This window comes from Lissotriton helveticus, chromosome 10 (assembly GCF_964261635.1).
Source record: "Lissotriton helveticus chromosome 10, aLisHel1.1, whole genome shotgun sequence".
NCBI classification, from domain to species: domain Eukaryota; kingdom Metazoa; phylum Chordata; class Amphibia; order Caudata; family Salamandridae; genus Lissotriton; species Lissotriton helveticus.
Window position 1 is genome coordinate 1,206,366,131 of NC_136071.1, and position 25,022 is coordinate 1,206,391,152.

General features: G+C 48.4%; 1 long non-coding RNA gene across 1 annotated transcript in view; it reads left to right on the top strand.

Annotated features, from left to right (window-relative positions):
- Positions 1–22,781, top strand: part of LOC144785697 (uncharacterized) — a 56,444-nt gene extending 33,663 nt beyond the window's left edge. The window contains exon 2 of the long non-coding RNA XR_013602026.1: positions 22,678–22,781. This is a non-coding gene — a long non-coding RNA (uncharacterized LOC144785697). The remainder of the gene's footprint in view (positions 1–22,677) is intronic.
- Positions 22,782–25,022: the final 2,241 nt, after the last annotated feature.

Here is a 25,022-nt window from a genome sequence, read left to right on the forward strand (position 1 = left end):
GAGGCACAGGGTCAGAGCTGATTTGCATATAGCCAGTGTCTAACCCAGGGTGGTGTGGAGTGCAAAAAAACGATGGATTTAGGCCCGGATCCTTGTACTGGGGTGAATGTATGACATTGTTCTACATTCTGTCCATCAACTGTTTTTTTTGCAATTTTCACCCCGAGTGGGCTGGGTATGCTCAGACGTGAGTCCCAGGCTCTCCACACCACTGGAGTCAAGCTATCCAGGCTGAATGAAGGCTGATAGCCAGAAACCGGTCGTTGGATGCTTGATTCCGGTCTGGGAATGACATAGCTTGGTATTTCGGACTGGACTGTTCCCATGAGGCACAGGGTCAGAGCTGATTTGCATATAGCCAGTGTCTAACCCAGGGTGGTGTGGAGTGCAAAAAAACGATGGATTTAGGCCCAGATCCTTGTACTGGGGTGAATGTATGACATTGTTCTACATTTTGTCCATCAACTGTGTTTTTTGCAATTTTCACCCGAGTGGGCTGGGTATGCTCAGACGTGAGTCCCAGGCTCTCCACACCACTGGAGTCAAGCTATCCAGGCTGAATGAAGGCTGATAGCCAGAAACCGGTCCTTGGATGCTTGATTCCGGTCTGGGAATGACGTGGCTTGGTAGTTCGGACTGGACTGTTCCCATGAGGCACAGGGTCAGAGCTGATTTGCATATAGCCAGTGTCTAACCCAGGGTGGTGTGGAGTGCAAAAAAACGATGGATTTAGGTCCAGATCCTTGTACTGGGGTGAATGTATGACATTGTTCTACATTCTGTCCATCAACTGTGTTTTTTGCAATTGTCACCCCGAGTGGGCTGGGTATGCTCAGACGTGAGTCCCAGGCTCTCCACACCACTGGAGTCAAGCTATCCAGGCTGAATGAAGGCTGATCGCCAGAAACCGGTCCTTGGATGCTTGATTCTGTTCTGGGAATGACATGGCTTGGTAGTTCGGACTGGACTGTTCCCATGAGGCACAGGGTCAGAGCTGATTTGCATATAGCCAGTGTCTAACCCAGGGTGGTGTGGAGAGCAATAAAATGATGGATGTAGGCCCAGATCCTTGTACTGGGGTGAATGTATGACATTGTTCTACATTCTGTCCATCAACTGTGTTTTTTGCAATTTTCACCCCGAGTGGGCTGGGTATGCTCAGACGTGAGTCCCAGGCTCTCCACACCACTGGAGTCAAGCTATGCAGGCTGAATGAAGGCTGATAGCCAGAAACCGGTCCTTGGATGCTTGATTCCGGTCTGGGAATGACATGGCTTGGTAGTTCGGACTGGACTGTTCCCATGAGGCACAGGGTCAGAGCTGATTTGCATATAGCCAGTGTCTAACCCAGGGTGGTGTGGAGTGCAAAAAAACGATGGATTTAGGCCCGGATCCTTGTACTGGGGTGAATGTATGACATTGTTCTACATTCTGTCCATCAACTGTTTTTTTTGCAATTTTCACCCCGAGTGGGCTGGGTATGCTCAGACGTGAGTCCCAGGCTCTCCACACCACTGGAGTCAAGCTATCCAGGCTGAATGAAGGCTGATAGCCAGAAACCGGTCGTTGGATGCTTGATTCCGGTCTGGGAATGACATAGCTTGGTATTTCGGACTGGACTGTTCCCATGAGACACAGGGTCAAAGCTGATTTGCATATAGCCAGTGTCTAACCCAGGGTGGTGTGGAGTGCAAAAAAACGATGGATTTAGGCCCAGATCCTTGTACTGGGGTGAATGTATGACATTGTTCTACATTCTGTCCATCAACTGTGTTTTTGCAATTTTCACCCCGAGTGGGCTGGGTATGCTCAGACGTGAGTCCCAGGCTCTCCACACCACTGGAGTCAAGCTATCCAGGCTGAATGAAGGCTGATAGCCAGAAACCGGTCCTTGGATGCTTGATTCCGGTCTGGGAATGACGTGGCTTGGTAGTTCGGACTGGACTGTTCCCATGAGGCACAGGGTCAGAGCTGATTTGCATATAGCCAGTGTCTAACCCAGGGTGGTGTGGAGTGCAAAAAAACGATGGATTTAGGTCCAGATCCTTGTACTGGGGTGAATGTATGACATTGTTCTACATTCTGTCCATCAACTGTGTTTTTTGCAATTGTCACCCCGAGTGGGCTGGGTATGCTCAGACGTGAGTCCCAGGCTCTCCACACCACTGGAGTCAAGCTATCCAGGCTGAATGAAGGCTGATCGCCAGAAACCGGTCCTTGGATGCTTGATTCTGTTCTGGGAATGACATGGCTTGGTAGTTCGGACTGGACTGTTCCCATGAGGCACAGGGTCAGAGCTGATTTGCATATAGCCAGTGTCTAACCCAGGGTGGTGTGGAGAGCAATAAAACGATGGATGTAGGCCCAGATCCTTGTACTGGGGTGAATGTATGACATTGTTCTACATTCTGTCCATCAACTGTGTTTTTTGCAATTTTCACCCCGAGTGGGCTGGGTATGCTCAGACGTGAGTCCCAGGCTCTCCACACCACTGGAGTCAAGCTATGCAGGCTGAATGAAGGCTGATAGCCAGAAACCGGTCCTTGGATGCTTGATTCCGGTCTGGGAATGACATGGCTTGGTAGTTCGGACTGGACTGTTCCCATGAGGCACAGGGTCAGAGCTGATTTGCATATAGCCAGTGTCTAACCCAGGGTGGTGTGGAGTGCAAAAAAACAATGGATTTAGGCCCGGATCCTTGTACTGGGGTGAATGTATGACATTGTTCTACATTCTGTCCATCAACTGTTTTTTTTGCAATTTTCACCCCGAGTGGGCTGGGTATGCTCAGACGTGAGTCCCAGGCTCTCCACACCACTGGAGTCAAGCTATCCAGGCTGAATGAAGGCTGATAGCCAGAAACCGGTCGTTGGATGCTTGATTCCGGTCTGGGAATGACATAGCTTGGTATTTCGGGCTGGACTGTTCCCATGAGGCACAGGGTCAGAGCTGATTTGCATATAGCCAGTGTCTAACCCAGGGTGGTGTGGAGTGCAAAAAAACGATGGATTTAGGCCCAGATCCTTGTACTGGGGTCAATGTATGACATTGTTCTACATTTTGTCCATCAACTGTGTTTTTTGCAATTTTCACCCCGAGTGGGCTGGGTATGCTCAGACGTGAGTCCCAGGCTCTCCACACCACTGGAGTCAAGCTATCCAGGCTGAATGAAGGCTGATAGCCAGAAACCGGTCCTTGGATGCTTGATTCCGGTCTGGGAATGACATGGCTTGGTAGTTCGGACTGGACTGTTCCCATGAGGCACAGGGTCAGAGCTGATTTGCATATAGCCAGTGTCTAACCCAGGGTGGTGTGGAGTGCAAAAAAACGATGGATTTAGGCCCAGATCCTTGTACTGGGGTAAATGTATGACATTGTTCTACATTCTGTCCATCAACTGTGTTTTTTGCAATTTTCACCCCGAGTGGGCTGGGTATGCTCAGACGTGAGTCCCAGGCTCTCCACACCACTGGAGTCAAGCTATCCATGCTGAATGAAGGCTGATAGCCAGAAACCGGTCCTTGGATGCTTGATTCCGGTCTGGGAATGACATGGCTTGGTAGTTCGGACTGGACTGTTCCCATGAGGCACAGGGTCAGAGCTGATTTGCATATAGCCAGTGTCTAACCCAGGGTGGTGTGGAGTGCAAAAAAACGATGGATTTAGGCCCGGATCCTTGTACTGGGGTGAATGTATGACATTGTTCTACATTCTGTCCATCAACTGTTTTTTTTGCAATTTTCACCCCGAGTGGGCTGGGTATGCTCAGACGTGAGTCCCAGGCTCTCCACACCACTGGAGTCAAGCTATCCAGGCTGAATGAAGGCTGATAGCCAGAAACCGGTCGTTGGATGCTTGATTCCGGTCTGGGAATGACATAGCTTGGTATTTCGGACTGGACTGTTCCCATGAGGCACAGGGTCAGAGCTGATTTGCATATAGCCAGTGTCTAACCCAGGGTGGTGTGGAGTGCAAAAAAACGATGGATTTAGGCCCAGATCCTTGTACTGGGGTGAATGTATGACATTGTTCTACATTTTGTCCATCAACTGTGTTTTTTGCAATTTTCACCCGAGTGGGCTGGGTATGCTCAGACGTGAGTCCCAGGCTCTCCACACCACTGGAGTCAAGCTATCCAGGCTGAATGAAGGCTGATAGCCAGAAACCGGTCCTTGGATGCTTGATTCCGGTCTGGGAATGACGTGGCTTGGTAGTTCGGACTGGACTGTTCCCATGAGGCACAGGGTCAGAGCTGATTTGCATATAGCCAGTGTCTAACCCAGGGTGGTGTGGAGTGCAAAAAAACGATGGATTTAGGTCCAGATCCTTGTACTGGGGTGAATGTATGACATTGTTCTACATTCTGTCCATCAACTGTGTTTTTTGCAATTGTCACCCCGAGTGGGCTGGGTATGCTCAGACGTGAGTCCCAGGCTCTCCACACCACTGGAGTCAAGCTATCCAGGCTGAATGAAGGCTGATCGCCAGAAACCGGTCCTTGGATGCTTGATTCTGTTCTGGGAATGACATGGCTTGGTAGTTCGGACTGGACTGTTCCCATGAGGCACAGGGTCAGAGCTGATTTGCATATAGCCAGTGTCTAACCCAGGGTGGTGTGGAGAGCAATAAAATGATGGATGTAGGCCCAGATCCTTGTACTGGGGTGAATGTATGACATTGTTCTACATTCTGTCCATCAACTGTGTTTTTTGCAATTTTCACCCCGAGTGGGCTGGGTATGCTCAGACGTGAGTCCCAGGCTCTCCACACCACTGGAGTCAAGCTATGCAGGCTGAATGAAGGCTGATAGCCAGAAACCGGTCCTTGGATGCTTGATTCCGGTCTGGGAATGACATAGCTTGGTATTTCGGACTGGACTGTTCCCATGAGACACAGGGTCAAAGCTGATTTGCATATAGCCAGTGTCTAACCCAGGGTGGTGTGGAGTGCAAAAAAACGATGGATTTAGGCCCAGATCCTTGTACTGGGGTGAATGTATGACATTGTTCTACATTTTGTCCATCAACTGTGTTTTTTGCAATTTTCACCCCGAGTGGGCTGGGTATGCTCAGACGTGAGTCCCAGGCTCTCCACATCACTGGAGTCAAGCTATCCAGGCTGAATGAAGGCTGATAGCCCGAAACCGGTCCTTGGATGCTTGATTCCGGTCTGGGAATGACATGGCTTGGTAGTTCGGACTGGACTGTTCCCATGAGGCACAGGGTCAGAGCTGATTTGCATATAGCCAGTGTCTAACCCAGGGTGGTGTGGAGTGCAAAAAAACGATGGGTTTAGGCCCAGATCCTTGTACTGGGGTGAATGTATGACATTGTTCTACATTCTGTCCATCAACTGTGTTTTTGCAATTTTCACCCCGAGTGGGCTGGGTATGCTCAGACGTGAGTCCCAGGCTCTCCACACCACTGGAGTCAAGCTATCCAGGCTGAATGAAGGCTGATAGCCAGAAACCGGTCCTTGGATGCTTGATTCCGGTCTGGGAATGACATGGCTTGGTAGTTCGGACTGGACTGTTCCCATGAGGCACAGGGTCAGAGCTGATTTGCATATAGCCAGTGTATAACCCAGGGTGGTGTGGAGTGCAAAAAAATGATGGATTTAGGTCCAGAACCTTGTACTGGGGTGAATGTATGACATTGTTCTACATTCTGTCCATCAACTGTGTTTTTTGCAATTGTCACCCCGAGTGGGCTGGGTATGCTCAGACGTGAGTCCCAGGCTCTCCACACCACTGGAGTCAAGCTATCCAGGCTGAATGAAGGCTGATCACCAGAAACCGGTCCTTGGATGCTTGATTCTGTTCTGGGAATGACATGGCTTGGTAGTTCGGACTGGACTGTTCCCATGAGGCACAGGGTCAGAGCTGATTTGCATATAGCCAGTGTCTAACCCAGGGTGGTGTGGAGAGCAATAAAACGATGGATGTAGGCCCAGATCCTTGTACTGGGGTGAATGTATGACATTGTTCTACATTCTGTCCATCAACTGTGTTTTTTGCAATTTTCACCCCGAGTGGGCTGGGTATGCTCAGACGTGAGTCCCAGGCTCTCCACACCACTGGAGTCAAGCTATGCAGGCTGAATGAAGGCTGATAGCCAGAAACCGTTCCTTGGATGCTTGATTCCGGTCTGGGAATGACATGGCTTGGTAGTTCGGACTGGACTGTTCCCATGAGGCACAGGGTCAGAGCTGATTTGCATATAGCCAGTGTCTAACCCAGGGTGGTGTGGAGTGCAAAAAAACGATGGATTTAGGCCCAGATCCTTGTACTGGGGTGAATGTATGACATTGTTCTACATTCTGTCCATCAACTGTGTTTTTTGCAATTTTCACCCCGAGTGGGCTGGGTATGCTCAGACGTGAGTCCCAGGCTCTCCACACCACTGGAGTCAAGCTATCCAGGCTGAATGAAGGCTGATAGCCAGAAACCGGTTCTTGGACGCTTGATTCCGGTTTGGGAATGACATGGCTTGGTAGTTCGGACTGGACTGTTCCCATGAGGCACAGGGTCAGAGCTGATTTGCATATAGCCAGTGTCTAACCCAGGGTGGTGTGGAGTGCAAAAAAACAATGGATTTAGGCCCAGATCCTTGTACTGGGGTGAATGTATGACATTGTTCTACATTCTGTCCATCAACTGTGTTTTTAGCCTTATGTGGAGGCAAGGAATAAAAGAGGTGCTCTTCCGGGGCAGGGGTAGTTCCCAGCAATTTCTGTACAGGGTGCTGAAATTCTAAATACGCAAATACACACATTAAAATTACTGTAATCACAACAATAAAAGCAACAAATGCCACCTTCACTCTGGTGGGCCATCTGGAAAATTATTGCATATTATCAATATACCGTCGAGGGGCAATTGGTCGTTCGTCCTCCATGACAAATCGGGCAAAAGGAAACATACTCTCTATGAGTCCAAAGTCTAACTCGGATCCTCTCTAAAAGTCCAAAACTAATCTTTGTATCCACAAAGCACGCACACCACCAGAGGGTTCTTCTCTCCGCTGAGGGATCTTCTCCCTGTGTCCGTTAGAGCCTCACCGGCAGACTCCTATCGTTCATCAAAAAGAACAAGCTTTCGTATCCCAATGGTACAACCGCGGCCCTTAACTCAGTCTTTCTTTCTGAACAGAGCTATTAACACAATGTTCCAAGCTCTCAACGGGTTCAGTCCAGTGTCTCGCTCAGTACCCCAGTAATTCTATCCGATGTTTCTCAACTCAAGTCTCTGTCTAGCTCCTACCATTGGAAGCTGGGGTACCGCGCTGTTTTCGGGGCCGCAGGTCCTATTTACAACAGCCAGATTGCTCTTGGGCAGAAAACAATTCTGTTGCAAGGGCATCTGATGCATTCAGAACCTGTGGTGCCCTGGAATTGACAGCTTCCGATGATTGAGCTGTCTTACTTTCAACTGCGGGCAACGCCTCAGTCGGTTGCCCTATTTCTTGGGGTCTGAAAAGGGCACAAAACTTTGATTCAGCTCTCCTTCCTGGCTCGGAACTCCTTCTCGGTTCCGTAGATCAAATGGCAGAGGCAGCTGCAGACGTTTCAGATGAGTGACGTGGATCCAGTGCTTTCTTCCATGCACTTTCACCGCTGTTCTAGTTACCAAGATGATTTGGTAGGGGTCTGACCACCTTGGTTCCAAGCTCGATTTCCGTTGGTAATTCTTCACCAGTACCCACAGGCCAGGTTCCAATCGATGTCCAGGAACCTCCGGTAGTGGCTGCAATGTGTCCGATACCTGTTGATGAATAGAACGCAAATCTTTAGTCAAAGCGTACAGATAGTCTGTCATTAGAGGGTAATCAATATCCCTAAAGGATCGGGGTCTGGGAACTCCCCACACATTAGCGGGGCAGCCAAAGATCACCTCATTAGGGGACAATCCAGTTCTAGTGTGAGGGGTTGTCCTTAGAGACAGCAGCGCCAAAGGGAGTGCGTCGGGCCAATTTAATCCAGTACTCTCACAGATTTTAGCCATTTTTAATTTCAGGGTGCCATTATACTTTTCAACTAGTCCAGCCGACTGGGGATGTCTAGCAGCATGGAATTTTTGTTTAACTGCAGTCCTTCACAAACACTCTTTACTAGCAGGGCATTAAAATGAGGCCCGTTGTCGGACCAGATGACACGAGGCAAGCAATATTGGGGCAAATACTCTTTAACCAGGGCTTTGGCAGTTGCAACTGCAGTGGCTTCTTTAGTGGGGTAGGCTTCAACCCATTTACTAAAAGCACATACCACCACCAATACATACTTTAAATTATTGACTCTTCCCATCTGGATGTAATCAATTTGTATTACCTCAAAAGGCAAGGACAGTGGGGCAAAATTTCCACTCAAAACAGGTTCTCTACCTCCAGGGTTGTGGCGTAAACACACCGGGCAGTATTTCACTATATGTGCTGCAGTCTTGGAAATGTTTGGGTTGTTCCATACTGGATCTAACACAGCACAAATACCTTTCGCGCCTATGTGAGCGGGACCATGAGCCATTGTCACTACAGCATATACTAATGCATTGGGCAGTAACCATCGCTGCTTTTCAGATAGATCTATCCAACAATCATTCTTATCTAGTTTTCCCACTTCCTGTTCCCATCTCTGTATTTCATCTATCGTAGCTTCCTTCTATAGTTCTCTCACACTTTCAATAGTATTGTCAAACAGGGATGTTTCTGCTTCCCACCGGGCCGATGTGCTAGGGAACATGGGGTTCATTCTAGCCTGGGCTGTTTCTTTCGCTACTGAATCAGCAAAAGCATTTCCCTTTCCAGTGGAATCAACGACCTTCTTATGGGCACTACACTTGATGATGGCCACTTTCTCTGGTAGTGTCAAAGCAAATAACAATCGGTCAATTAAGGGACCATGTGTGGTAAAGAAACCCCTCTCCCTCCACAGCCTCCCAAAACTATGGGCCACGCCAAAGGCGTACTGGCTGTCCGTAAAAATGTTTACCCTCAGCCCTTCACTCAATTCGCATGCTCCTAACAAGGCTATTAGTTCAGCTGCCTGGGCTGAGTGATGAGAAATCCTTGCGGTTTCCACCACAGTCTTTAATGTCGTAACAGCATAAGCAGCTGTTGTCGTGCCATCTGGTAACTTAAAACAAGAGCCATCCACATACAACTCCCCTTGAGGTTCAGATAGAGGCGTGTCAGTGAGATCTACACGTCCCTTCGTTTCTTCTTCTGTTCTAAATATACAATCATGGACATCGTCCTTTTCATCATTCGAAGAGAGGGGTAGTAATGTGGCTGGGTTCAAAGTGGCACATCTTTTAATCGTGATATGGGGTGCAAACAAGGTTAGCTCATACCCTGTTAATCTAGCACTCGTAAGGTGCTGGGTCTTGGTTCTGTTCAAAAGGATATCCACAGCATGCGGTACCATGACTGTGAGGTCTGTATTCAGAACTATTCCCTCCGATTGCCGGATGGCCACCGCTACTACAGCAGTAGCCCTCAGGCAACTCGGGAGGGCTCGTGCAACAATATCCAAGACTGATGAAAAGCATGCACAGGGTCTTTGCTTTCCACCAAAACCCTGTGTTAACACTGAAAGCGAACAACCGTCCACCTTGTGCACATAAAGTGAAAAAGGCTTCCGGTAATCTGGAGTACCCAAGACAGGTGCAGAACAAAGAGCAGACTTTAAAGAATCAAAGGCTTCTTGACATTCATCCGTCCAGGGTAGGGGTTCATGCACATCTTTGGTAGTCAAATACAACAAGGGTTTAGAGAGAAGTGAATAGTTAGGAATCCACCTGCGACAGTAAGAGGTTATGCCAAGAAAAGCACGAACATCACGCTGAGTACGAGGTACAGACATGTTAGTTATCACAGATATTCGCTCTGGAGTCAATCGTCTCCCCGCTTTCGACAGTAAGTGGCCAAGGTAGGTCACTTCCTGTCGACAATATTGGAATTTAGAAAGGGACACTTTATTTCCCTTGTCAGCCAAATGTTTTAACAATTTAACCGTAGCCGTTTTGCAGCCTTCCTCTGTGTTGGAGGCTACCAAGATGTCATCCACATACTGGATGATCGTGTTCCCCGCTGGCAAGATCAATTCATCGAGGACTGCTTTCAAGGATTGGCTGTAAATGCTAGGACTTTCTGTATAGCCTTGAGGTGCGCGCGTAAATCTAAAACTTCGGCCAGCCAATGAGAATCCGAAGACGTGTCTGCTATCGAGGTGTATTGGAATGCTAAAGAAAGCATTCTTTAGATCTATTACTGAGAAATACTGAGCAGTAGGAGGAATCATTGTCAGAATTGCAGTAATATCTGGTACCACTGGGTATTGTGGGACCACAATTTTGTTGACCTCTCGGAGGTCAATTACAAAACGATATGTATTTTTATAATCTGGGGCACCATCAATTGGTGTTTTCTTCAAAATCGGTAAAATCGGGCTGTTACACACATTAGCAGCTGTCTCTTCCACCACTCCCTTCTCAATGAGGTCACGAAAAATGTGCAGCAAGGCCTGTTCACCTTCTGATGAAATTTTATACTGAGGAATGCGGGGCAGCTGAGCATTAGGTTTCAAGGTTATTGACACGGGGGCTATTCTTAACAGACCCACATCGGTATCTCCTGTAGCCCACAGTGTCTGAGGAATCGTTGAAAATTCAGGAGGAAGGCTCTCATTTTTGGCAAAATACTGGGCGGTACTTGAGGAGGAACCCTTATCTCGTTGCTGCCCGCCCTTGGAATTTGTCGCTGGAAGGGAGAGCCTGAGGACTGCAGATGATTTTAGAGGATTAAAGAGCCTCTCGTCGTCACCCTTGACCTGGCGGTACCCGCTTCGCGGGTCCCGCAGCGCCTCGCGCACAGGAGGCAGCAGACCCTGGACTTTTGAACAGCTGAGGACAGGAGGCGCGGGCAGGTGAGCAAGCCGGCGGGGCTGCGAGCACGCAGGCAGGGACTCCGATGACCAGGAGCCCCTGCGCGCCCATCTACCACACCTGGGCTGCTCTCCCCGCTGGCCACACCCCCCTGTACGCCAACCAATAAGCAAGTGCCCATAGAGTATACCTTGAATCACTGTCCCCGCTAAGCGGGAGCGCGCCGGGAGAAGCCCGGGACAAGGGCGGGACCGTCTGTGGCCGTCCGGGGCCGAAGGAGGCCGGGCTGGGCCCACTCTCTTAATCCCAGACCCCAATACGATTAAAGTAATGCCTTCGCCACCACCACGTGAAACTCCATCAAGGGAGGGAGCCCCCAGTACAGGGACCTTGGACAATTATTTTAAATCTGCCAAGGGAGAGGTGGGTAAAGAAACCTCACTAGAGAAACGTAGGGTGGAGCGTAGGCGCTCCATAGAATCTATGAAAAACAGATCCCTGACTGAGATTATCCCCTACCCTGTCTCTCAAGAGGAAGGTATGCCCCCTAACAGCCCAAATCCCCTGACCCTTGAGGACTTTCCCCTTTTACTTAGGGAAATTCCCTGCACCTCAGGGACGGTGCCTGGAAAGCATGCAGACCCAGTTCCCCCAATATTATCTGTTACCCCGGTTAACCTGGTAACCCAAACCCCTCCTATGCAAATGGCTAAGAAGAGTAAGTCAAAATCTAATGTTGTGGTGGAGGTGCATAGGCCTCCGCCTAGCAAACGTATTAGGAAATCAATAGGGGGATGGGGGAAACCTAAACTATCTCATCTTGATTTTGGCAAGAAACACACTAATCCACTCCTACCGGGGAAGGTTGATGAGATTGTGCCTACTATTCCACCTTCTAAGGCTCAAAGCCCCATTATAGTTGCTACCAATAAGGATTTAGAGGCTAATACATCGAACAAAACCCCCCCACTTACATCTATAGGGAGCATCGAATTTCTATTCCGCTCCCTCCTGCAGCCCATTAGCGATAGTTTGAAAAAAGTGGAGATTAGGCTCACTTTATTAGAAACATCTCTTACTACCCTGAACACCTTAGTCAGTAAGCAAACCAAGCTAGTGGGAATCCATCCTTCTGTAGGGGACCCTCCAAAAGTAGGAGTTTCAACATCTGCCAACAAAGCCCCCCCCCCCAGAGTGTGTCATCTGCCCCCCCTCTTCAGCCACTTATGGCTATTCCATTCCAGGCACAGTATAACAACCAAACTAATGGACCCCCACAACTATTAGACCATCCCCCTCAAAGATCCCAGGCAGAGACCAATGAAAGATGCCAGGAAAACGGTAAAGCCACCCCATATTCTCCGGTCTGGCCAGCCCCAAGAGCACGGAGGCCAGATCTCCCGCCAGAAGCCAACAGCCTAACAGTGGTCTTAGCAGGTGCCCCCCATCTAAGATCAGGGGAAAATGAAGATTACCTATCCCTTAAGAAAAAGGTCATTAAATGGCTTAATTGGAACCGACCCCTACCATCTCATTTTAATAATGAGATTATTATGGTTAGAAGGGTCCCGTGGTTAGGGAAGACTAGAAAAACCATAATAGGGGACTGCATTCTGGTAACTTTTAAAGATCCGGGCACTGTGCTGCACATTTGTGAAGGAGTAAATAGATCACTGGATTCCACCATTCAGACTCTTCCAGTATCCTTCTTCTTCCCCCCCATTATAAGGTTCCATCGCATGATGAATGGACAAGGGTGGAACGTAGACGCAGACACAAGGACCATATACAACGCCCGCATTTCCAACTGCCGGACACACCCTATTTTCATTTTAATCGTTTCAATTGCTTGAGTGGCCTGGACGGGGTCGACTGACTTGCTGTACACAAGCCAGTTACCCGGGATAACGGCTCTTGCGGACTTTCTGAACCTCCCACCGTGGCTACTGGCATAACCTCTGGCTTATCGGACGATCTAGTGGCTCCTGATAATGGCATCAGTGGACCTTTTTATCTACCTGTTGATAATGTAGATACAGCTGAGGGAAGTGACCGGGACCTTCTGCCTGTGGACAACGGTTCGCTTAGACAATCTGAGCCACTTGCCCCTATTGCTGCCCTTGCCTCAGGCCTTCCGACGGAAGTGGTGCCTGGAACTTTCTTGCCCAACCCCGATGGCTTGGCAACCGATACCCCTGAACATTTGAAGTTAATTTGCTGGAACATTGCGGGTTTGGCTAACAAACTGGGCGAGCCAGATTGGGTAAATTACATCGAGACGGGTGACGTTTGTATGTTCCAGGAAACCTGGGCCAGAGAGGACTACGGGCACCAAGGCTATACATCATTCTCCATTCCAGCAAGGTGGGAAGGCAAAGGCCGTCCGTCAGGGGGGCTCACGACGTGGGTCGCTTCCCATTTGGGCTGTGTGGCCACACGGTGGCCGTTCAATTCCGAAGACATCCTCGTGGTCTCACTACTATGGCCAAACAAAGCTAAACTTGTGCTGGTCAACATCTATTCCAGGCCGATGGGAATGGCAAAGGAATCACCAACCATTGATGAACTTTCAAACTTTTTATCTGAACTGCCGAATGATTCATATTATGTGGTGGGTGGGGACTTTAACTCTCACTTTGAGCCACTCCCTGGCCTTCGGGAAGGGCTTTCATTGGAAGAAGATGCCAGGTGGGCAGTTCCCGCGGTGGAAGCACCTCCCGCGAAAGCTTGGACCCCACTAGCACTACAAATTACTGCCCTCACCCTAAGGTTCGGAATCAGAGCCTGTAATGGGCGAATGAAATCCGATATACCTGGTAAAACTACCTACAATAGACGGGGGAGAGAGTCCCGCTTGGACTACGTCCTGGCCCAACTAGTGAGGTGGACTACAATTCGGGATTTTAGGGTGATGGAAAGGATCGAGAGTGACCACAACGCCCTTGAGCTCGACCTTGTTCATCCAGGCCCCCAAGCTCTAGTGCCTACAGTGGAAGGGAATAAACCCGCGCTTCTCCTGGACAATAGCAGGAGAAGAATCAGGTGGGAGCACCTGGTTACAACCAAGGATAAACTCCCTTTGCTCTATGCTGAGATTATTCCTATTTTGGAAACCATGGGGAGCTATGACATCGAGGTAAACAATATAGACTCCCAGACTAAATTGTATAAGGCCCATGAGGACCTTATAAAAATCGCGGCACTCCATTTTACTAGTAGTTCACGAAAGCCAAGGGAGAGGCGCCAAGGCAAAACATTGTGGTACAATCTAGCATGCAGACGGGCTAGAACAGAACTTCTTGGAGTAATTAAGGAGGGTACAGGAGGGGAACGCCTGAAACAAAGCAGGCGAGCCTATAAAAAGCTTCTTGCCCAGGCTAAAGCAGAATGGGAGGAAAACCAGTGGGAAGAACTCACAAAGGCTTTAGCGCTTCAAAATCAACGCCTGTTCTGGAGGATAGTGAACGGGGGGTCAGGGAACCTACAATCGGCACTTGAGCCTAATATAGCACCTGGGGTCTGGCAGACTCATTTTCAGTCCCTATATAGCTCTGAGCCGGGAGAACTTCCTGCTGCTATTGAGGTGGACGGGCCGGGCTACGAAGGGGAGCCAATAACACTGGGTGAGGTCACTGCTGCCATCTCAGGCCTGGCTTCCGGGAAGGCGCCGGGACTGGACAGCTTACCGGGGGACTTCTTTAAACAGGAGCCCACTGTCTGGGCGCCTTACCTCGCCGCCCTTTTCAACAGTGTTCTCGGTGGGATGGAAATCCCTAGTACTTGGCTGGGGGCAGAGGTGGTCCCCATCTTTAAAAAGGGCTCCCCTCTCCTCCCAGCCAACTACAGACCGATTAGTCTGATAGACGTACCGCAGAAGCTGTTCGGTAGGGTTTTGCTGAACAGGCTTCAGGATTGGATGGAGGAGGTGGGAGCCCTTAGTCCCTACCAGGCGGGATTTAGGAAGGGGGTATCCACAGTGGACCAGGTTTTCAGATTGAATCTAATCTATTGGAAGACAGCAAAGTTCGACGGCGGCAGTTTGTACACAATTTTTGTGGACTTACGGGCCGCCTTCGACCTGGTGCCCAGGGGGAAACTTTGGAGCGTCTTGGCAGAGATGGGTGTCCCCCCAGATATCCTGTCAATCTTACAGAGGCTGCACCACAGTAACTACGCCCGCGTGAGGGGTGGGAGGTCGGGGGAACTGACTGATAGATTCCCCGTTGGCCGAGGGGTAAGACAGGGCTGTGTGTTGGCGCCGACCCTGTTTTGCCTTTTTGTCAACGGGGTAATCGCCCATCTCAATGCCACCGACTATACTGACGCCCCCAAACTAAATGGCAGCAGGGTGCCCGCAATTATGTTTGCGGACGACACCCTGTTGCTATCTAAAACCCCTATGGGTATACAAAGGATACTCGACTCCTTCATGGCCTTCTGCCTTGATAGAGGGCTAGAAATTAATGCCACAAAAACCAAATTCATGGTTTTGAACCCGAGCCAGAAACTGCGCCCGAATCCACAACTGGGAGCCGTGCGGCTCGAGAGAGTAGCCACCTTTGAATATCTTGGTGTGACTCTCAACGAAACCATGACCTGGGGATCCCACCAGAGTAGGGCAAACCTTAAACTTATACAAACCACTGGGGGCATCGCCCGGATGATGACTGGCTCGTCGTACCGTCCATTGGGGGCTCTAATCCAGATATATAAGGCCCAGGCTAGGGGAGCGACTATGTACGGGGCTGAACTGTGGGGTCATATGCCCTGCCGGAGCCTGTCATTAACAGAAAATAAGTTCATAAGACAGATAGCCGCACTCCCCCCGAGTACCCCGCTCCTTCCCTTGAGGCTTGACTTAGGGTTACGACCACTAGCTGACGAGATAAGCCTGAGACCCATAGCCTTTTGGCGTAGGCTATGGAGTAGCGATGATCTCGCAGACTATAGGGCGGAACTGGTCGAATTACTGAATCACCCCAAGGTGCTTAGTATCCCCTGGGTCAAAAATATTCAAGCTACCTGTATGGAATTAGGGCTCCCTGATTTATGGACTGAGCCGGCGATGGTAGCATCAAACATATCTAAGAGGTCCCTGTCGAATTTGTACCACGAACACAAATGAGCAAGGACCAAAGCTACCCAGCCAGACGGGTCTCTATTATCTGTGTTCTTGCAAAGTAAGGATCTTTATAGGTTTGAGAAGGCACTGGATCCTATCTACCCCATACTTGCCAGAAAGCTGTTCCTCCAGTGGAGGTACAGCACATTGCCCTTCCGGTCCTTTACAAGCTCGTGGTCATCGGCTTCCCCCGCAAAGCACTGTCCTGTATGTGCCGATAAGGAGGAAAACGACCTGCATGTGGTCTTCTTTTGCCCAGCCTACAAGGCAGCTAGAAAGTACTGGCTCCTTCCTTTGATAAGGAATATGGGTGGCAGGGAATATGCACCAATGTACAGGATTTTAAAATCTGATGTTACCGGCCCAACTGTCTTTGCACTCTCCAAGTTTTTTACTAATGTCTGGTATACGCGTAATCGCTTTTTAAAGATGTTGGGTAGTGCTTAGAAATTCTTCTCTTTTTTAAGATGTTTAAGCCTGTACAGGAGTCTTTTTAATATATGTATTCAATGTTTTATCTGTTATGATGGAGTTACATGTGTTTTTTCTTTCTGTACTGTGTATCTTTTATGACCAAATGGTCGAAATAAAGATTGGAAAAATGAAAACTTGAGGATGGATTCTGCATCGTCAAATAGACACCATCGGGGGAACAATAAATTTGTGCATTTAATTTCTTCAAAATGTCCAGACCCAAAAGATTTTCTCCACAATTTGAAGTTAAAAGGAAAGGTGAATGTATATAAATGGGGCCTATTGTGAAAGGCAGAGGCTTAGAAACGGGGCTTACCACAGGTATTCCAGAGAATCCCACTGATACGTTATTTTGGCCAGACAGAGCAGCCCCTGGGACCAGTGTATGGGCAACTGAGCTATTCATTGCCCCAGTATCCACTAGAAATGTTCCCGATGTTCCCAACAGTTCCCCTTGTACATAAGGTCCCTCCTGGTCAACTGGTACTGTAAAGTGGCCCCCGCTCTGTCCTTGGCTGTCTCATGCATATTCCTGTCCATCATACCCATCGTCCCCATAATTCTCGTTGTAATACTGTCTGGTTTGGGGATTGTCAAAGTAATTTTTCCAAGACTCCTCATGTTGTATCTCTTCTCGTCTCATGCTATTTCGATCTATATTCCCTCGACCCCTTCCTCGTCCTCTGCTAGGACCATTCTTTGCCAGCAACAGGGGACAATCTGCCCTCCAGTGGCCTTCCTGTTTGCAATACGAACATTGATTTATGCCAATGTTCGGGGGACCTCCTCTACCTCTTCCCGCCATTGCACCCTTCTGGACTGAGCTTCGCCCTCCTCGTCCTGCATTCTGTCCTCTACTAACTTGTTGCAACAAAACTCTAGTCTTTAAGTCCTTAGTCTTCTTTTCTGACTTTTCTTTACTTTCATTCTCTCGATGTTCATAATATTGGGCCATACTGAGAATTACTGACGGGGCAGCCGTAGTCCATGTGCTCTCAGCTGCTTGGAGACGGGACATAACTTCGGGGAGTAAATTTGTAACAAACCTATTTACAAACAACCGTATCCCACCTTCCGTGGATAGGTCTTGCCAACTAAAATCTATAAAGACTTTCTCAAACCTGGTAAAGAAATCTGAGACACTTTCATCCTTCTTCTGTCTACAGGCTGTTAATTTGTCCCAATCAACTTTTCTAGGAGGGAGGAGAGTCTGCATATAAGTAATAATTTTAGCTGGTACCGCTAGTACCTCATCTCTAGGTTTTTCTCCAGGCTTCCGTTCCTTGTCCCAATTCTTTAATTGGTCCCATGTCCCTCCCAACTCAGGGGCATGGTCTGTGTCATGTATTTGCCTCCAAATGTCTACCGGGATCAAGAGACCAAAGAACAGCTCAATATCGGGTATCGTCATAATAGCAGAATTGGCAGCCTCAGTTAACTCCTGATAATAAGCGGTGGGATTTTTACGGGGGTCGGGGAGCTGAGCTTTTAGAGTGAGGACTTAGCTTCGTTTCCAAGGGGTATAAACCCATTGTTCCTGAAGCCTAGCGTCCACACGAGCTCTAGTTACTTGGCCATTGGAATCTCTTACTTCAGGTAATTCTGGATAAAAGAGGGGGTGCACTTCTCTCATGGGGTGTTGTGCTCCCCAATCAGCACACTTTCGGTGCATTCGTTCACGATAATGCACAAGAGTTGCTACATTCTGATATACTTCATCAGCCTGCAATTGAAATTTAAAAGCTCGATCTCTGATATCGCGCAGTATTTGCGGAGGTATTCCCTCTTCGAAACACTTCTCCCATAGTGAAATTAATCGGATCGCCATGTTCTCTAAAGCCAGTTGCTGTGCAACTGGTTCGAAATCTTTCATGGTGCTCCAAATGTCCTCCAAGGTGTAAATGGCGTTCCGCATCCACTGGGATGCCTGAATGACTATGGCCTTCCTTTCTTTCGTACCCAACAACGACCTAGTATAGACTCGATGATCACTCAAGTCAGGCCTAAGGCGCTTGGGCGTGGTATCTGGGCAAGCCGTATATCGGGGATCTACGGCGGTCTGAGCCGGAGGGGAGAGAAATACTGGGTGCAAAGGGGATGGGACAGCCGCGTCCGGCTGTAAGGATATCAAGGGTGAGGTAGTTGGTGGGGGAGTGGGAGGGGGAAGTAATGCACTCCATACTGACCCATCAGCAGGGGCCGTGGCAACCGTTCCTACCGGTGCTCCAGCGGCCGATGCTGCTCCAATTTGACCCTTCCGTGCCAAGGGCACGGCCGGGTATAATCCCTGTGGTGCATAAGGAGGGGGTGGTCGGGCTTCTAACAAGTCCTCTATCTCATCTCCAGTCTCAGGTCGAGCTACATAACTTTTGTCCGTCTCTAAACGGAACTGTCTGTCCATTTGTGAGATATTTTCTTCAACCTTCCCTTTATCATAAGCGATAGGTTTCTGGGTGACGCTCTGTCCTGATTTAAGTTTTCACAATTTCTCTTCTCTTATCCGTCGTTGCTTTGCCTCCTTCAACCATAAGTTTAAGAATTCAAACAACGACTGGCGGCTTTTCTTCATAAACAGTTTGTTTTGGATGTAATTAATCTTTTTCTCATCAAACGACCCCATTAGAGGCCATTGCAAATCAGAATTTTCTTTTGTATACTTGTTCCAAAGTGTATTAAACAAAATCGGTGTAAGACCGTGTTTCACATACATATCAAAACTGGGGCTGCCCTCGGGAGGGGCAGGCTGTCTTTCTTCCAGCCGTTTATTTCGCCGACTGCAGCACTCAAAACATATTTTACTAAAACAAGGCATTATTAATAATGTTCACACAATTTCACTCATATACTCCAGAGACCAATCACATTCGAACGCGTCCTTCTCACCACTGACACTCTTTTACTCTAATATTTTTTTCGCAATAAAGTGCTGTAAAACAGTGCAAGGCAATAACTTTTTCAATACTGACTACTCGTTCTATGCAAATGACATGTCTTCAAAACGAACAGAGCCCATCGACTCTTGTTCGGGGAATCGATTCAAAAAAATTCCGGACCAACAAAATTCAACAACAAAAGAAACAGTCACTAGACTGTTCTGAGATCACGTGGTAGGCGAACCACGAACACTCTTACAGGCCATCCCATGGTCCTGTTCTGGTTGGGCCGGGCGTCTGGGCACGTAGCTCCAGAACCCTAGCTTACCCAGTTGCTCCCAGGGCTTTCCCGAAGAGGATTCGGCCGAGCGAGTAACTCCGTACACCGCTAAGGCACCAAGTGTTGTCTCAAGTTTTCACCAAACAAATCCATGAGGTGTCTACCCGCGCAGCCCCTTCGCCGCAACGTCAGACCCCCAGATTCCCTTGTGGTCCGGTTTCCCCGGCCACCAACAAAAGCAGTTAACCGCTACCAAGGAGACACTTCTTCCAAGTGTTTCTCATCCAATACAATCAAAAATTCACTCACCTGGTGTACTCAGATCGATTGCGAATTCTCCACTGCCTACTCCTAGACAGACAGGTACAGTCTGTTTTTCTCTCGCGTTAAGCCCGTAGGACTCTGGCGTAGGGTCTTAAGCAGCTGGGAGGGATACTGGGCTCAAGAGTGGAATTTCTTATTTTCGTGCCACAAACCGGTGTTTCAAATCAGGATTCTCTTTCTGTCCACCCACTTGGCCAGAACTCCTCCCTGTCCCTTTTACTCCTGTTTACGGGAGGGGACGACCCTATCGCGGAGTCCCGGCGGAGTCGCCAACTGAAGGATCCAAAATATTACCCTAATGGACTATACTCACCAATAGCCCATATACCTCATTCATGAATATTAAGTCAGTCAGCAATGGAGAAGGTTCAATCGTTTATTCTTCAAATACAAACCCTGACAGGGGAGCCTCAGTCTACACGACCCTCAGAGGTGCGCAGAGGAGACTGACTACATACAAATGGTACAAAGCATATATACGTTTCACACACACCACAATATCACCTTACTAGGAAAGATACAACTTGTCAGTGAGCCAGCAGGAAGACCCATATAAGGCACAATTGATTGCTAGTAGCTAGGCCTAAGCTATTCCGGGGGCAGGTCAGTAAGGGGCCTCCCTTTCTATCTGTAGCTCGGGGAGTGCAAGAACGGGATCTGCTAGAATGTGCGCATCCCACAAGAAGGGCAGGTGTGACCTTGGGTTTCCCTGAGCTACAAACTAGCGAGTGGAGCGGGCGGCTAAGTCTGCCATCGTGGTTTCATGCAGAATGCTCAATCACGTGATTTCAGGGAAACAGTACATGAACAAAGAGAAACGAAACAAGATGGCTCCGGTCATACCAATAGGGTTCAGTAGCACTAAAGTGAATCATTTCTGACTACAATAATACAAAGGAAATACTGTAATGCTAATGTGCGGTTATAAGGTTATATTGTATATAACGTGTATTTATCGTATTTATATCCCATCATTGCACACACCTCGTTTGCAAAGTTGCTGTATTGCACACACCTCTCTCCTGCAAAGCTGCAGCATTGCATACACCTCTCTCCTGCAAAGCTGAGATATTGCACATGCACCTCTCTTGTAAAGCTGCAGTAGTGCTCACACCTCCCGCCTGCAAAGCTGCAGTATTGCACCCACCTCCCGCCTGCAAAGCTGCAGTATTGCACCCACCTCCCGCCTGCAAAGCTGTAGTATTGCACACACCTCCCTCCTGTAAAGCTGCAGTATTGCACACACCTCCCTCCTGTAAAGCTGCAGTATTACACACACCTCCCTGCTGCAAAGCTGCAGTATTGCACTCACCTCCCTCCTGCAAAGCTGCAGTATTGCACACGCCTCCCTCCTGCAAAGCTGCAGTATTGCGCCGACCTCCCTCCTGCAAAGCTGCAGTATTGCACACGCCTCCCTCCTGCAAAGCTGCAGTATTACGCCCACCTCCCTCCTGCAAAGCTGCAATATTGCACACACCTCCCTCCTGAAAAGTGCAGTATTGCACCCACCTCCCTCCTGCAAAGCTGCAGTATTGCACACACCTCCCTCCTGCAAAGCTGCAGTATTGCACCCACCTCCCTCCTGCAAAGCTGCAATATTGCACACACCTCCCTCCTGAAAAGTGCAGTATTGCACACACCTCTCTCCTGCAAAGCTGCAGTATTGCATCCACCTCCCTCCTGCAAAGCTGCAATATTGCACACACATCCCTCCTGCAAAGCTGCAGTATTGCTCCCACCTCCCTCCTGCAAAGCTGCAATATTGCACCCACCTCCCTCCTGCAAAGCTGCAATATTGCACACACCTCCCTCCTGAAAAGTGCAGTATTGCACACACCTCTCTTCTGCCATGATGCAGTATTGCACCCACCTCCCTCCTGCAAAGCTGCAGTATTGCACACACACCCCTCCTGCAAAGCTGCAGTATTGCACCCACCTCCCTCCTGCAAAGCTGCAGTATTGCACACACCTCCCTCCTCCAAAGCTGCAGTATTGCACAAACCTCTCTCCTGCAAAGCTGCAGTATTGCACCCACCTCCCTCCTGCAAAGCTGCAGTATTGCACACACCTCCCTCCTGAAAAGTGCAGTATTGCACACACCTCCCTCCTGCAAAGCTGCAGTATTGCACACACCTCTCTCCTGCAAAGCTGCAGTATTGCACACAACTCCCGCCTGCAAAGCAGCAGTATTGCACACACCTCTCTGCTGCAAAGCTGCAGTATTGCACACACCTCCCTCCTGTAAAGCTGCAGTAAAAGTCCACATTTGTAAAGCGCACAATCACCCGTAAGGGTCTCTAGGCGCCGTCGGGAAGATTAAGCGAGCTATTGCCCAGAGTCACATGGTGCTGGGCTAACCTGCCGCCGGAGCCGGGGATCGAACCGTGGTCCCCAGATTCCAGCGTCAGTCGCCCTGGCCGCGGCGCCACACCTCTTCCTTCAGCATTGCACACACCTCCCTCCTGTAAAGCTCCAGTATTGCACACACCTCTCTGCTGCAAAGCTGCAGTATTGCACACACCTCTCTCCTGTAAAGCTGCAGTATTGCACACGCCTCCCTCCTGTAATGATGCAGTATTGCACACACCTCTCTCCTGCACACTACACTACTGAATACACTGCTTTCTCGCACTTGATATAACATTACAGAGGCCTGCCTTCTGCAAACCTCACAGATCCCTCTTAGGAACAGACCAATAACCTTATTTTATGTCTCTTTCATTTTCAGGAATTGTGCAGAGCTTCTCCATGGACACCAGTCAAGACCCAGATGAACCGTGCTTAGAAAATTACAATTCTTACTTTTTTATTCAGGAAGCAAGATAAATATAATGACTGTATTATAAATCATGTAGACGGTGATGTGACATGATAACTCTCGCCATACTGCCTCATATATGAATATTCACTTTTTAGCTTTTACATGTTTAGTTGTATTGTCTCTGAAATGAAATTGGTTATACTCTGAAATTAATTCATTTTAAGGATCTGATTTTAAATGCTTTTGTTTCACTGCAAATGGTTTTCAGTAACTGTGCAATACATTTTCAAAAATGTACACTATGGACAGAGTCCCCAGTGAAAAAATAACCTACAAAACATTTTCCATAAATTGAGGTTTCATGAAGCATAACAACAACTGTAAATATTACATGATACATTTCAAATGCCTTCTTTTAATCAGGTGGGCTAAAACATGGTTTGTTATGAATTTAAGTCGATGGCATTTCGACTCAAGGGACAACGCGTGGTCTCATCAGGACCAAAGCTATGAGGGACAGCTGAAGAACTGATGAAAAAATAAGAAACAAAGTGCTAGGGTTGATGTGCACACGAGACAGGTGAAAAGGGAGTTAATGCTCATATCGGACCCAGCCGGGTACCGAGTGAGGGAAGGAAGCTTGCGCAAAACCTAGGCGAGGAATCAGAAAAATATGGCCAGAGCGGAAGGTTCCTGTACTACTAACCAGGTGGAAACGAGTAGACAGGAGATAGGTCCGCCTGGATCAAGTGTCCATATAGATGCAGACAAGCCGAAATGTATGACGTTACAACGCATACATTGACAGCGCATGCAGTTACAACGCAGTTTTTACATCTCAACATCCACTACAACGCATTCCATTACATCACATGACACTACATCGCATGTGAAAAAAACTACCTTTACAACGCATATCATTGCTTTGTATTTAAGTTAAGTATTGGTTGGATAGTATAGGGGTTAAAAATTACTATTCTAACTTCAGGGGGTGCAACAGTAGGGTAAATCTTGGATAGCGTAGGGGTTAAAAATTACTATTCTAACTCCAGTGGTATACGTTGTAATAGTATGTGTTGTAATGCCTGCGTTGTAGTGACATGCGATGTAGTGTCATGCGTTGTAATGGCATGCGTTGTAATACCTGCGTTGTAGTGTCATGCGTTGTAAAGAATGTTGCGATGTAATGCCTGCGTTGTAAGTGTAGTGCAATGTAATGGTTGCGTTGTAAAGGTTGTTCCCCAACAAGCTGCAATACGCACGACTCAAGGAGACACAACGATCTGTGCACCCGGTCTGCGTGTGGGCCGCTAAAGTCAGCCTCGCCAAGAGGAAAATTGCTGACTGAAATCTACAAAGACATCTAAAGATCTCCGGAGGCTCATAGACGTCCTTGCAAGAGGGACAGCATCATCTGCGTAGAGTAATGTTGTGACAACATTTGTACTGATCTTTGGGCAATCTAAACCCTTCTGCAGTAAGTGGGCCTCGAAGCCTCTAAGCCATTTGTATAAGCAAGAAATGATGAAGGCGCCAATATACAGCCCTGGCGGACCCCCTGGGTCGAAACAATTGAGTTTGTTCTCTCGCCCTCAATACCACAGAGTATTTTGACCGCAGCGTTTTAGCCTCTGCAGCAGGACAATGTGGGGTTCCTGCACCCCCTTACCTCCATCAATCTGTCATCATGGATGTATGACATTACAACGCATGCTTTTACATCGCATGCTTTTACAACGCGGTTTTTACAACGCATACCATTACAACGCATAATGCTTTTAGGTGCTGGATAGTGAATTGTTTAATTTACTATTCCAACTCCAGTCCCTGTGGATAGTAGGGAAGGTGTTGGATAGTACATTAAACACATTCCCTATCCCAGAGCGCCCCCCAGCACAATGCGTTGTAAAGGCACTGCGTGGTAAAAGTTGCGTTGTAAAGGATGTTTCCAGTCATCATTGACAGGGTGGAGTACTGGCAATCAGTGACAGATTCAAGCACTGTTCCCTCGTATCCATCCCCCGCCTAAAACCATATTGTGTTTTAAGAAACACGTCGTTTTGTGGTAAATAAATAAATAATACCCTATTTTTGAGTGCATGAATGAATGAATAACAGATAGCTCAATAAATAAGAGTCAAGATTCGAGGTAGTAGGAGTTTCTGCAGGTTTATTACAGCATAAGGACAGGATCAGGACAACCTGCATAGGAATAGAATGACAAGGGCCCAGCAGGACAACTGGGACCCAGGCAGGGGAAAAAGAGGCCCAGCAGCTGCTGGGGCTTGGTCTGGGATGAGCGCGCTAACATT